Source organism: Acipenser ruthenus, chromosome 10 (assembly GCF_902713425.1).
Source record: "Acipenser ruthenus chromosome 10, fAciRut3.2 maternal haplotype, whole genome shotgun sequence".
NCBI classification, from domain to species: Eukaryota; Metazoa; Chordata; class Actinopteri; order Acipenseriformes; family Acipenseridae; genus Acipenser; species Acipenser ruthenus.
In genome coordinates, this window is record NC_081198.1 from 11,418,103 (window position 1) to 11,431,715 (window position 13,613).

Below are 13,613 nucleotides of genomic sequence, written 5' to 3' on the forward strand. Positions count from 1 at the left end.
TATGTGCCCTGGCACATACCATGATGTGATCTGAATAGTTCTTTGTGCTGCCACTTAACTGTGATTAACACTCTTTATGACAGCAGACTTCTGGAATGAGTAAAGTCCTTTGAAGCACTGGAAAAGTTCAGCTGTCCTAGATCAAGAGCGGATGAGAGTTATTACAACATTAGGTGCAGGAATTAGATCCACATGACTTTTCACAGTTTATTAATAAAGAAACAAACAATTAAGTACTTTGAATGTCAAAAAGCTTCTAGGACAGCACTGTTAAAGGGGACTGATTAAACAGCCTGAGGCTTGCTAGATATCACATGAAATAGTACCTTTGCCATTCAGATTTCAACGATGCACAGCAGGGATTCTTCATAACTGAAGTTTATATTGTATCAGGATTGCAAACTGGAGAGGTAACTCTATCTGCCTAGCCATGTCTGCTTACTGAATTACTGCAGTTATAATTTTATTACAATGTAACTATGAAACAGGGACTCACATCCAGGGCCACTTGGAATCTAGGATGCTGGACTAACCTGATTAAAAACACAACGGGTATTCTGTCAGCAGCAGCCTGTAAAAACAGACACATGTAGCTGAATTGGTTTCATACGTTTCAGCCTAAATAATTCCATTGGTCCCTGTGGCAAAGTGCCCCGCCCCTGTGTGCATTTGTGTGTTCTGTGTATGTATGTTGCGTGCATATGTTAATGTTGGTGTATAGATTGGTACACGGGATATAAACGGGTCTGTGTTTCACGTGTATTTAAAGTGTAGATTTGTATTTAGGCACGAGGAGAGCACAAATCACTTCACGTGCTGGTTAAATGTAATATGTGAGCACAGGGTTGCACAGAATTAATTCACGTGCTGGGATTCAAGTGAATAATTAATTAGTAATTGAATCCCAGCACAACAGTATATATAGATGCACATTTTCACTCAGTCGTGGTTAGGTGTTCGGTGAGTGGAGAACGGGAGAGAGAGAAGGAGAAACGTAAAATAAGAACGTAAATATATTAGTGTTATCTGCTCACCGTGTTTTGTTCGTCTGTCTGTGCACTGTCTAGTCCGTTTTGTTCGTCTGTTTATTTTGGCTACAAGTGCCGTGTCCTGTGTTTTGTTGTTTCAAACCTTTTATTTTCTGTCTGTTATTAAATGCTGAGCCCAATCACGCGCTCAGCTTTACCAAAACCCCATCTCTCTGTTTATTTACTTCCTGCTTCTGGTCTGACGCCACCCACTCCGGCCGTCTTTGTGACAGTCCCTCATTGGTGTTTACAGTAGTGCTGTTCAATGCTATCCCCTTAATTCTATCACAGATGACAAACTGTAATTTTTTTAAATATATTTAGAGCAGCTCTCAAGGGAAAGCATATTGTTTTCCCCTAACTGGCAAATTACCAGCACATTATTATTATTATTATTATTATTATTATTATTATTATTATTATTGTTGTTGTTATTTATTTCTTAGCAGACAACCTTATCCAGGACGACTTACAATTGTTACAAGATATCACATTATTTTTTACACATAATTTTTACATACCCATTTATACAGTTGGGTTTTTACTGGAGCAATCTAGGTAAAGTAGCTTGCTCAAGGGTACAGCAGCAGTGTCCCCACCTGGGATTGAACCCACGCCCCTCCGGTCAAGAGTCCAGAGCCCTAACCACTACTCCACACATGGGAGAAAACATCTCCAAAGATGTGCACTGCGATGACTACAGCTATCAATGAGCGAGTATTATTTCAAACAGGGCTCCTCTGCTTCAGAATGTTGTTGCAGGAGTGAATTGCAATACAGCACATTTGTGATGGATGCCATCACCTTTCTCTCCGCTTAATAAATGTTATTTTTATTAGTCTGCCTACACTGCCAATGACATGCACTGTAACACTGACCCAAAGGGTTCACCCTCACAGTTTACTTAGAAATTCAATATGTGACTGTTCTAATAGACTTCATTTTAGAGATGTCCAGGGATAGGAACACCCAACTACATTGTAATAAAAATGATCCACTTATCCACTGTTAATTTAGGTAAAATGTCGCTATCCAGTCATTTAATTGAGCTGACATGAATTTAATATCCATTAGGTGGCAGAGGTGTATATACTTATGATGTATTTCTCTTCCGTTCTGGTTGGGGTTGAGTTCTGTAGTTCTGTAATGGCTTCACGGCGGGCTTACAGTGCGAAAAAAACCAGATGGCTGGCACACGTTTTGGAGGACGCGAGTGCTCGTATTCATTTCTCCCGAGTTAGTGCGGGGGTTTACAGAGGTGAGCCGGGTTGAATAATTGGGTATGCCAAAGTGGGAGAAAATCGGGGGTAAAATAATAATTGGCGATTCCAAATTTAAAAAAAGAAATAAATAAAGTTTGGACGGTCCTGTATAAATGTAGCTTGTGACATCACTAGTTAATTCCCTCTTGCGATTGTAGTAACCTCCCTCTGAGGTTCTTTAGTTCCTCCACAATGTTTGACCATGAAGGGTACTGAATAATGTGTTTCATGGTTTCTGTTTTGGGCTGCATTTTACTTAGTGAAGCATAGAAGCATTTTCATGTCATTCGTACTATAGCGTGAAACCTCAAATGTGTTTCAGTGGGGAGAGGCTTTATGGTGCAATGCAGTTTCTGTGGATCTCTCAGCTTCTGTTGTTGAAGGTTCAGTTATATTAACTATTCAGAGTGGCTGCATTCTCTGTGGTGTCTGCTGATTTCATCGAAGATGAATTGGTTTATTTATTATTATTTATGGAGCTCAATATTAATTTAACATGCAAAGGGCAATGATGCTAGTCCTAAAAGAGAGCTTAATCTTGTCACGTTTTCACTTTTCACGTTCTCTTTTATTATATTATTCGCTCTGCACACACTCTTAACTCAGGGGAGACGTTAAGGAGGACAGAGATGTTTAAAACTCCTAGTGGTTTATGTTCGAGCACTGGACGAGCGGTGTGTCCTTAAAACCTTTTTATTTAATCAAGAAAATCACTCAGACTCATTTATTCAAAGTTTTACGAATCAGAGCAACATCAGCGCTCCTTCGTTTTATTAAAATGCCTTTAATATTGGTTTAGTAGTTTGCGCATACTACCAAAACTCGAAAACATGTAACAATAATTAGCAATCCTAAGTTTATTACAAGCTTCAGCATTTAGTATTTCAATAACATAATACAATTATATGTATTCAGTGCAGCCCTCAGGCTGGCTAAGCACAAAGCCTACAAGCACCCACTGCTATGTTTTAGCACATTCAATATAACACTCTTAATACTAAAACATAGTTTCAAAACCTCATAGCAATATAACCAATAAATGCGAGATACAATAATACCATTAATATGCTTACCTCCTATTATAAGGAAGAGTAGCGTGAACAAAAGAGAAGGACTGTTCTGTAGAGATCTGCAAAGGATGGACCACATAGCTCTGCCAAGCTTGATTGTGGTGGTCTCAGTGTGATCGGCCCAGGGTTTTTATACAATTTTCGTCCCATTGAAAGCAATGGGAAGCCCCAATTAGACCCAGTCATCAATCTATATTGACAGTCCTTATCTCTTGGCAAACAGTAATCTCTAAAGAATTCAACCAACTCCTCAGACTCAATTAAAGTCATATGCCAACAAATCAACACTAGCCCATGTTCTCATCCACTCATTCTTGGCCCCTCTCCTTCATCTGAAAAGTTAGGTGAAGCAGAGTTCACAAAATCCCTGCTACCTTGATTCACTACTTAATATGGGTGCATTATAAAAAGGAGTGGTATTTAAATATATGAAGCACCAATATTTGTGTGTATTATAAAAAGAGTGGTGTTTGAATATATGCAACACCAATAGTTATATCATAATATAGCAGTTATAGTTATAATGATTATAATTGATTACATGAACTTGGCTTTCAAAAATATATTCCCTCATGTCATCTCACTCTCAGATTAGTTTCCTTCTTTCCTTACAGGTGTGTGTTTAGCAGGTATTATAGGGAACTTCCATCTTATATCTTTTTAGTGTAGAGTTTTCTCCTTATGGAAAACCTAACTATTTTACTGAGCTGTAAAGCTGTAATGCCTTTCTCTCCTATTGGCCCCAATTGCCTGAACTCAATTGACACTCAGATGACCCTGTATGTTTCAGCTATATTCATACTGGCTAAATCCAGTTTGTTAAAGACATCTCCTTCCTTGCCAAGTTTGGTAGTGATGGATGTTTCTATAAACCTATACCTATATCTCGTATGCCTCCTTTGCCCTTCGACTAGTTATTTTAGGTGTTGAGACCATCCAATCTAACTCCCTACAGGTGCAGTCAGGCCCCCGGTACTATAAACCTTTTGATAAGAAAATTCCGGCTTCTTCCCACCAAAGAGGCCTTCCAGCAGCTAATATTAATTTCTCCAAGGGCAGGCTGATAGAGAGTTCAAGAAGACAGGTCACATAAAGTTTACTCTCCTAAAACCTCCTGCTTTTATTCTTCATTATTTATTCAATCCTTTTATTTTGTATGTTTACCACAATTTCTTTTTATGCTGCGTCTTTTAACTTGAGTCAAACTAGTATGTTACTTCTTATAGCGTATGGCTGCTAACCTTATTTCTTTCTGCTAGCAGCAGTATATCAGCAATTTTACAATAGGTTCTTATTCAATTTCCCTACTCTCTATTTGTGGTGTATCTTCTGACAATGCTTATTTTCTTAAGTTAGAGTCTGCTTTTACTCTAGGTTGTTCTTACTCACCTACTTATTTTAAAACTGAATTACAAGCAGAAACCTACTCAAAGCGAGGTCTTTTAATCCTTTTCTGTTTTTCTCTTTCCCTTAAGAATACTTCTAACTCCTTTTCCCTTTATATTCAGAAGTTATAATTCTTGAATGTAAGCACACAGTAATTATTTTCATTGAATTAGGACTCAGTTTTTAACTATGCTCATCTTGATAGAAAACAGTTTCAGGTATGCTATCATATTAAGCAAAGTGAATCATATGATCTTATACATAAAAATTGTTCATAGTATTTCATATTAACAATAATTATCACTACCTATGATTATATGTTACCACAACAATCTATACCATTTAAAACAAGCATATTAACATACATCTATTAGTACAGAATTATTCTGTAGTCAAGCTGAAAAGTCTTAACCGAGATTTCAGCACTAAATTCTGGGAATCGTGCCAATTTTAATAAGAGACTGCTCAAGGCCGGCCAGTGTATCAAGTTGTACCAGATTCTGTTATACGGTCTTACAGAGAGAGCACTTTACAGTATTTGTTACAGACTAAAGATTATTCAAACATTACAAATGGTTACAGCACATATCATCTCATTAATACATTTCATTTTTAAATCATCCAGTCCATGTCCAATGTTTCAGCTCGTTCCCAGCAGGACTCCACTTCTGTCTTGGGTTCAGCTCGGGTCGGCTCTGCAAACACCACAATACCTATTTTGCTCTACATTATTAGAGGGCAGACTTAATACAACTGAATCTGAATCAATCGAGGAGCCGTGAACTCTAGCCACTGAAATTCTCCATGCAAAGGAATCCAATTTCTTACTACACATAATAACTGGTTCGGGGTCACCCATGACAATCTATTTCATGATGGAGTGTTGTGGAATGAAAAACAGAATTCATAATTATATCTAGCTTGAGTCTAAACTAGATCAAGAGGGGAGAGGTTATTTATCATAGGAGTGGAATGAATAAGGCAGCTATAATGAAACACATGCAAATCAGATACTGTAGAAACATGATATAATCACTGACTGCTTCCTCTCAATGCTAGAGAACCAGATTTTACTTTTTTTTTTTTTTTTTTTTTTTTTAAATTTAGTCGTCGCCAATTATTTTTACCCCGGTTTTCACCCCAATTTAGCATGCCCAATTATTATCTGTATCCCCGGCTCACCGCTCGCAACCCCCCCGCCGACTCAGGAAACGGAGGCTGAAACACGCGTCCTCCGAAACGTGCTCCTTCCAAGCCGTCATTTTTCGGACTGCAGATCCACAGCAATGCTACCAGACCTATAGTGCCGGAGGACAACACAGATCTGTCGGCTCCGCTGCAGAGCCACAGGCGCCCTATCGGCCACAGGGGGCGCTGATGCGCGGTGAGCCGAGGATTCCCCTGCCGACCTAAGCCCTCCCTACCCGGGCAGCGCTCAGCCAATTGTGCGCCGCCCCCTAGGAACTCTCGGTCACGGTCAGCTGTGACATAGCCTGGATTCGAACCAGCGATCTCCAGGCTATAGGGCACATCCTGCGAGGAGCGCCTTTACTGGATGCGCCACTCGGGAGCCCCTGAGAACCAGATTTTAAATGATGGGATTATAGATAACAGCAAGACATAAGATATATTCACCGCTTTACCTTTTGAAACAGATTGCGACAACTGCAACAGAAACATCTGTATCTGAATTCAGGGCAAATGCTCGTTTATGACTTCATAGTCCTTTTATTAGTAAACATCGCTATATAGACATATACCTCTACAGAAATTAACCTGTATAACACAAATCTGTTTATTTGACTCAACATAAACACAATTGTTGTGTACAGTGTCTACAGCAGTATTAATTATCATGATGCGAAGGCAGTATTTATAGACTAATGTTTACATGCTGGTCTGCTATGACCTTGTTACACAGTACAAAATAAACTAAATAACTTTTGTGCCATCATTTTCAGTACATATACACAAGCCAACCTGTTCCAAAAACCAAAAACTAGAGAATAAAATGAACCATCACATACTCACTGCATTTAGACTATCTCACTGTATCCTGATGTTGATTTTTCTTTGATATTGTGTGTGTGACTTTAAATGCAGGCTTTCTCACACTAAACCACAAACTGAATTATTATTATTATTATTTGTTTATTTAGCAGACGCCTTTATCCAAGGCGACTTACACAGACTAGGGTGTGTGAGCTATGCATCAGCTGCAGAGTCACTTACAATTACGTCTTCACCCGAAAGACGGAGCACAAGGAGGTTAAGTGACTTGCTCAGGGTCACACAATGAGGCAGTGGCTGAGGTAGGATTTGAACCGGGGACCTCCTGGTTCCAAGCCCCTTTCTTTAACCACTGAACCACACAGCCTCCTGAATGGATGTACTATACACTGTGGGGGGGGGGGGGGGGAACATAACAAGTGACAGCAAGCAACCCAAGTAGAGTGCCTTAGCAATTGTATTATAAATTAATTTATTATTATATGGATCTGCTTCAGTGACAGTTGAGTTCTCAGTCATAAACACACAGGGATTGAGTCAAAACCTAAGAAACATTTTAAGGCCAAGCAACTGTGTAATACCAGCATTGACAATCTAAGCACAAAAGCATGTGGAGAATGAAATGTGATTTTAAAAGTGACTTATCTTGTGCAGGTAAAGGAGAGATAGACAGCCTGCTCGAACTGGAGGCAGTTTTTAGTAGCCTGGTGTAACACTGTTATTCAAAGCAGGTGAAGATAAAGAAATTCAACTTGCATCAGGCTGCATTTGGCATTCATGACTGTGACCTCAGTGTTTATGTATGTGTATGTCAGGGGAGAGAAACAACAACAATTATTTAAACCCAAAAAATAGGAAGGCTATTGATAAATCTTTCATCAAGACAAAGAAATCAATAGCATGGTATTTCTATGGGTTGATCTATTAAGCAGGTAATTTACAGTGATTTGAGAATACCCCAGTAGACACATTCAGGCCCATTTATTCAGCAAGAGGTTTTAATGCATTTCATTAAATCAGATAAGATTGTATTAAATGGAACAGGTACCAGTAGGCAGTACTTCCATGTTTTTCACAGCATGCTACCTTTATTATTATTATTAGTTTATTTAGCAGACACCTTTATCCAAGGCAACTTACAGAGACTAGGGTGTGTGAACTATGCATCAGCTGCAGTCACTTACAACTACATCTCACCCGAAAGACGGAGCACAAGGAGGTTAAGTGACTTGCTCAGGGTCACACAATGAGTCATTGGCTGAGATGGGATTTGAACCAGGGACCTCCTAGTTACAAGCCCTTTTCTTTAACCACTGGACCACACAGCCTCCTATATGTGCCACTTGTATTGAATGCAATACTAGCTACAGTGTATTTGGACATTATTTTCCTTACCTAATATTTGTTGAGTGATTACTGAATTAATACTGAACTGTTTATATTTTCATTATCTGGGCTAATATAACGGTATTCAGAATTGTTTTCTATGTGATGCGTCACTTGATTTTACTTCTCTTTTAAGCTTAGGATGGTAAATCAATTATAAAATAAAACCATAGCAAAATTCCCATGCATTTCAAGATAGTTCTAGCAAGTTTTATTCTGTTCCAATTCAATAATGCATTTAGCTGTCATTAGCATTCAAATTTTCAGATCCTTTACAAATACGTTATGGGGATCACATAATCTGTGATTCTCCCCGTGAAAAAATCGGTAGGGTTCCTGTAACGTTTTATTTTCGCTCTGGGTTCAAGTGAAGCAGTGAAAGTAGGTCAGATTGTTGTAAGTTCTGTCCGTATTACTCGAGATACATTTTCAGCAAAACAAGATTCTCTGAGGCAGAGACCAGTGTACACACAGATGTCACACTAGAAAATCTTAATACACCTAAGGATCTTATTGTTCATATCAGCTATATTCATGCTGCTGTACAAAAAATATTAGGAAGATTTAGAACCAGTAGTTATTATCGGACTAGTCAAAATATATGGAACATCTGACACAAAGAAAGATGCCAGAATCTAAAAGCAATGCAAATCATTTGACTATTCATAGACTGAAGATAAGATGTAAGAAATAAAGGCAAGTAGATAATGCATTTTCATCAGTCTAATGGCATATTAGCTGGAATGTTTATCTAACAAAGTTTTACTTCAGTTTATATTAAGTGTTAAAGGGTTTCACCTTCAGAACTGTCTACCAATGTTTAAAATATCTTATGTTAATATTTTGTAACATGTTTATAAACTTTTATATTGTTAAATAGATTTGATAATCTGTTTAATAAGTATATTTATTGTAGTTTCTAGTACTTTAAATACTGTATGTTTGCTGTTAGTGGTCGTGAGAAAATCCCCAAACACAAAGTGGGCCTCCACCATGTGAAGATGTTTTAAGTTTAAACAAATCTCTGTTTATTGTTTATTTTACCCAGGAGCTGTGGGACTGATATATTTACTGTATGTTTCTAGCTTGTGAAAAGACTGTGAGTGGTGCTTGTAAAGGCGAACCACAATGCTATGGAAAACACTGTTTACATTTTTTTATCAAGTACAGTATTCTTCTCACTTCTACAACTGGTGATTATAACATGAGAAAATACAGTACATTGTTTCCACAAATACTTAAATGCATAAACAATCTAGTCTCTCTCTTTGTATTTCTCACTGGGATTCAATTCAAGACACACCAAGTCATTTTGTATTGAAGGTATTATACTTTAGATCTTGTCTCGTGATAATTGACTTTAAAAAAGCATATATGTTTTCCATCACAGAATGCTGCTACCCTGGCAAAAATTAAAACTGCCAAAGGGATTAGTTAGCAAAATTTAGAATATTCACTAACTTCCTTGTGCCTCAGTAACAAAAAGTGGAAAGAAGCAAAAGACCATTGAAAACACACTAACTACAAGCCCTTTAAAATGTGGATACAAACAGACTCCTCAAAATTAGGGCCCAGTCAGTTCTAAAACCTTAAAATAACACTGGCTGTCTTGAATATTTTTTCAATCAACATTTGTATTCAATAAATAGCCTGCTTGTATTTTGATGGTCTGCATGCGTTTCCATTTTTAAATCTGGCTCGGGTTGATGAAAACTACAGAATGTTCTCCACGGAGGATAACATACTGTGTGATGTGATTAAATATGTAGATATTCAACATTCTCTCTGAAGAGCTTGTTTCCAAATGTTTCAGTGGGTGAAATTAACTTTTCCCAAGGGAATTTGTTGAATATGGTGGAGGTATTTAAAAACATCTGATGTCACAGGTGTACTGTCCTTGCCAGTTATCCTCCTCTTCTTGGGCTGATCTCTGACAATTTTAACTGCACGTTACCTGGAGACGGAAACATTGCTGTTTTGGGTGTGCTGTTTTGATCTTGGGTTGGGGCCGGGTTTCCGATCTTGGTTAGGGGCCTGCAGGAGGCACTGCACTAACATTTGCTCCTGCATGGGTTATCTGCCTCACCGCACCATAGCAGCTCTTACTAGATCAAATAAGCAAGCTCTGAGTGAGTGTGAGTTTCAAAACATACCTTATTCTTTTATTCCCTTATGAATGATCAATCACTGCTAGGAACAGCAACTTGTTTTATTACTTTGTGTGTTTTAATATTTTAAATACATGAATCCCTGACATGTAGTTTATGTGGTTGGGAATATAGAAAAAAGAGCATTGAACAGCAGAATAATTACAAGGGCTATGAACCTTATGACGAGTTCAGTGACATCTTTTAACTTTATAATGCGATAGGAAATGCTGTGGAGTCCGTGGCCCCACTGGAAAGACACTGATGTAATGTGGGCAGCAGTGTGGAGTAGTGGTTAGGGCTATGGACTCTTGACCGGAGGGTTGTGGGTTCAATCCCCAGTTTGGACACTGCTGCTGTACCCTTGAGCAAGGTACTTTACCTAGATTGCTCCAGTAAAAACCCAACTATAAAATGGGTAAATGTATGTAAAAATAACGTGATATCTTGTAACAATTGTAAGTCGCCCTGGATAAGGGCGTCTGCTAAGAAATAAATAATAATAATAATAATAATAATGTGATAAAGCACAGCTCTGATTAACCAGGTAGAAGAAAGGACACTATAAATGGTTTATTAAAGCAGGACTCAACTGGAAAACAGTTTGTTATGCAAATCGGTTCACTACACAAAAAAGATTATTTGTTCATTCTCAAATAGAACAAACTGTCAATAAATACATATTGTGTTTTTATTCCATTAATGTGCAATAGCCACATAAAACATTATCAAACAAACTTCCATAAACAAACTGAAAACCTAAAAGATGACAATCACAATAAGACAACAATAAGGGCACCGTGATAGCGAAAGAATATATATAAACTGGAGTGCTGTACGGTGCAGTGACATCTAGTTAACCTTTCTGCAAGTACAGTACTTATTAAATCATGTGTCGAATAGCAGCACCAATTGAAGCAAGCGATGAAAACTGATTATGGAAATGAATAGACTTTTATGCAGCTGCAGCATATTATATCTTTATAATATCTTTATACACTGGTATGGTGAAAGATTAAGGTTCTGTCAATACCACCAATGATTTTTGCACACAGTGCAAACATAAATGATTTACTTTATTTGCTGAACTGAAATTACTTAAACAAGGCTGTCCAGTTTAACATGTGCAAGAAATTCAAATTAAATAAAATATTATAAGCAATTAGTGCACAAGCTCAGGTCCATTGTGACATAAAAAACAATCTAGAGAAATTCTGTGACTCATGAATGAATCTAGGCTGCTGTTGGCCCCTGTAACAGCAGTCTAGAACAGTTAATAATTTTGATTAATAAAAAAACTATTTTGAAAAATATCTTTAAATAATATCTTTAATTAATAAGTAAAGTTAAAGCTTTGTGAAAAGAGCCCATACAGTCGCATAATCTTCCCATATTCTTCTCATTAAAATTCAACGCAGGTTTTATTTAAACAACCCACACAGCAGCACCAGGTGACCTCTACCAATATACCAGCTAAGTGCTCTACAATCTCTACTGATATTTGGTAACATTAAAATCTTACTGTTGCACAGTTCATGTTTGTTTATACAAATATACATAAAACAAAGTCAAAACTAAATTGGAAGGTGTAATACATGAAAATGTGTCATGGGATAAAAGGGTCATTTAATTTACAGCAAGCTGATGTATTTTTCGTTTGGTTGGTTATAAAATAAAATATCACTTAGGCTAAACTGAATAATTCATATTTTCTAAATATAGTTTCCTTTGTTGTAACCCAACATCAGCTCAAATCAGCTTCACCGCCTCTATTACAGTGGTGAGCATCAGCAGCTTGAGAAGACTTGCCATGAAATTGGAATTGGAAAGGGATGGTTATTAATCTACAGATATGATGAAATACTAAGGATAATGATTCTTGCATACTGATCGCTCAATTCACATTTGTAATTGGGAAGTAAATGGAGCATGTTCACACAGTTTACATGTGTTGTTGGTTTTTTTAAATGGTTTCACAGACCCAGATCAGCACTTGGTAAGACTGGTTAAATGACTTTGTAGGGAAAAATATGCAGCTGTAGCATAACAAGACTACCTTGCCTATATTAACATTGGGTAGTCCAATCTAATCTGCATCTGTGAAACCAGCCATTTGGAGTGTGAACATTTGCAATGATATTGGGATGTATCTGCAACATGGGTCTGAGGTTTCATTAAAAAACTCATACAAAAAAGATTTAAATGCTTAAACAGTTGATTTACTTTCAAGTTTAACATGAGCACTACAATTCCCAACTGTTTAAATATAAAATATATATACCAGTAATGTCATAACAAATGACTGTTGTATAATAGTTTGTTCTAAGATGGAGGAAACATGAACGCACTCCTGCAGTACTTCATGCAAAACACATGTGACAAAGGCTTTAAGGAGTACTTTGTTATTTAGATTACTGTTCCATTATCTACAGACTCCACAGAAAAAATGTAGTTAGTCCCAATTGAATTCAAATGCAGAATTAAAAATAAAACTTGGCCAACAGTATTTAATCTGGGAGAGAGATTCGCTTTGAACAGTGAAGCATTTAGTTTAAGGTGCTTGATCAGACAACACTGCTTGGTTAGAAAATGGGGATCAGAATTACTCAATCAATACCTGAGAATAAGGAAAGCAGCTTTGCAAGCATAAACTGTAACTCCACTGCTGTGTACGCTTAACAAGCAGGAGAGCATGCATGTACTGAAATAGGGAATATGCTGCAGTATGTCTGCGGCAAAATTTGCAGATACAGCAAGATGATCTGACGTGAAAATAAACAAATTGCTTACTCTTACTTGTACGTGACATTAAGGTCAGTTTGAAAATGTGCCAATCACATTTACTGATTTGTACCAACTAGTGGCTGCGTGTTTTCAGAAAAAAAAAAAAACTGTGAGTGGCATGCACAGGAAATGCCATGATCTTGGATGGAAAATGTAAAATAAAGTCATTTTATTAGGTTTTCTCACTCACCATGGTGGGTGTTACATTCATGAATAGCCAAATTTTAAGTGCTGACTACAAGTGTTTTATGACATGATTATCTTCACATGCGCACACTACATTTATTTTTAAAAAGCTCACACAGGCTGCATCTGCACGGAGGATCAAGCTGAGAAGCAGAAAGCATGTGATTCTCCTGGTAAAAGGAGGAGAGCCTGATCAAATCTAGGATCATGATACGGGATACACAGCATACAAACTAAACTAGCTTGTTGCACATTTTACTCGTGGCAGACAGATTTATTACTACCTGGTCCACCGTGAACAGCAGTTATAGCGATAGAAAATCATCAATGTGGGACTGCTATAGCTCATTTAGA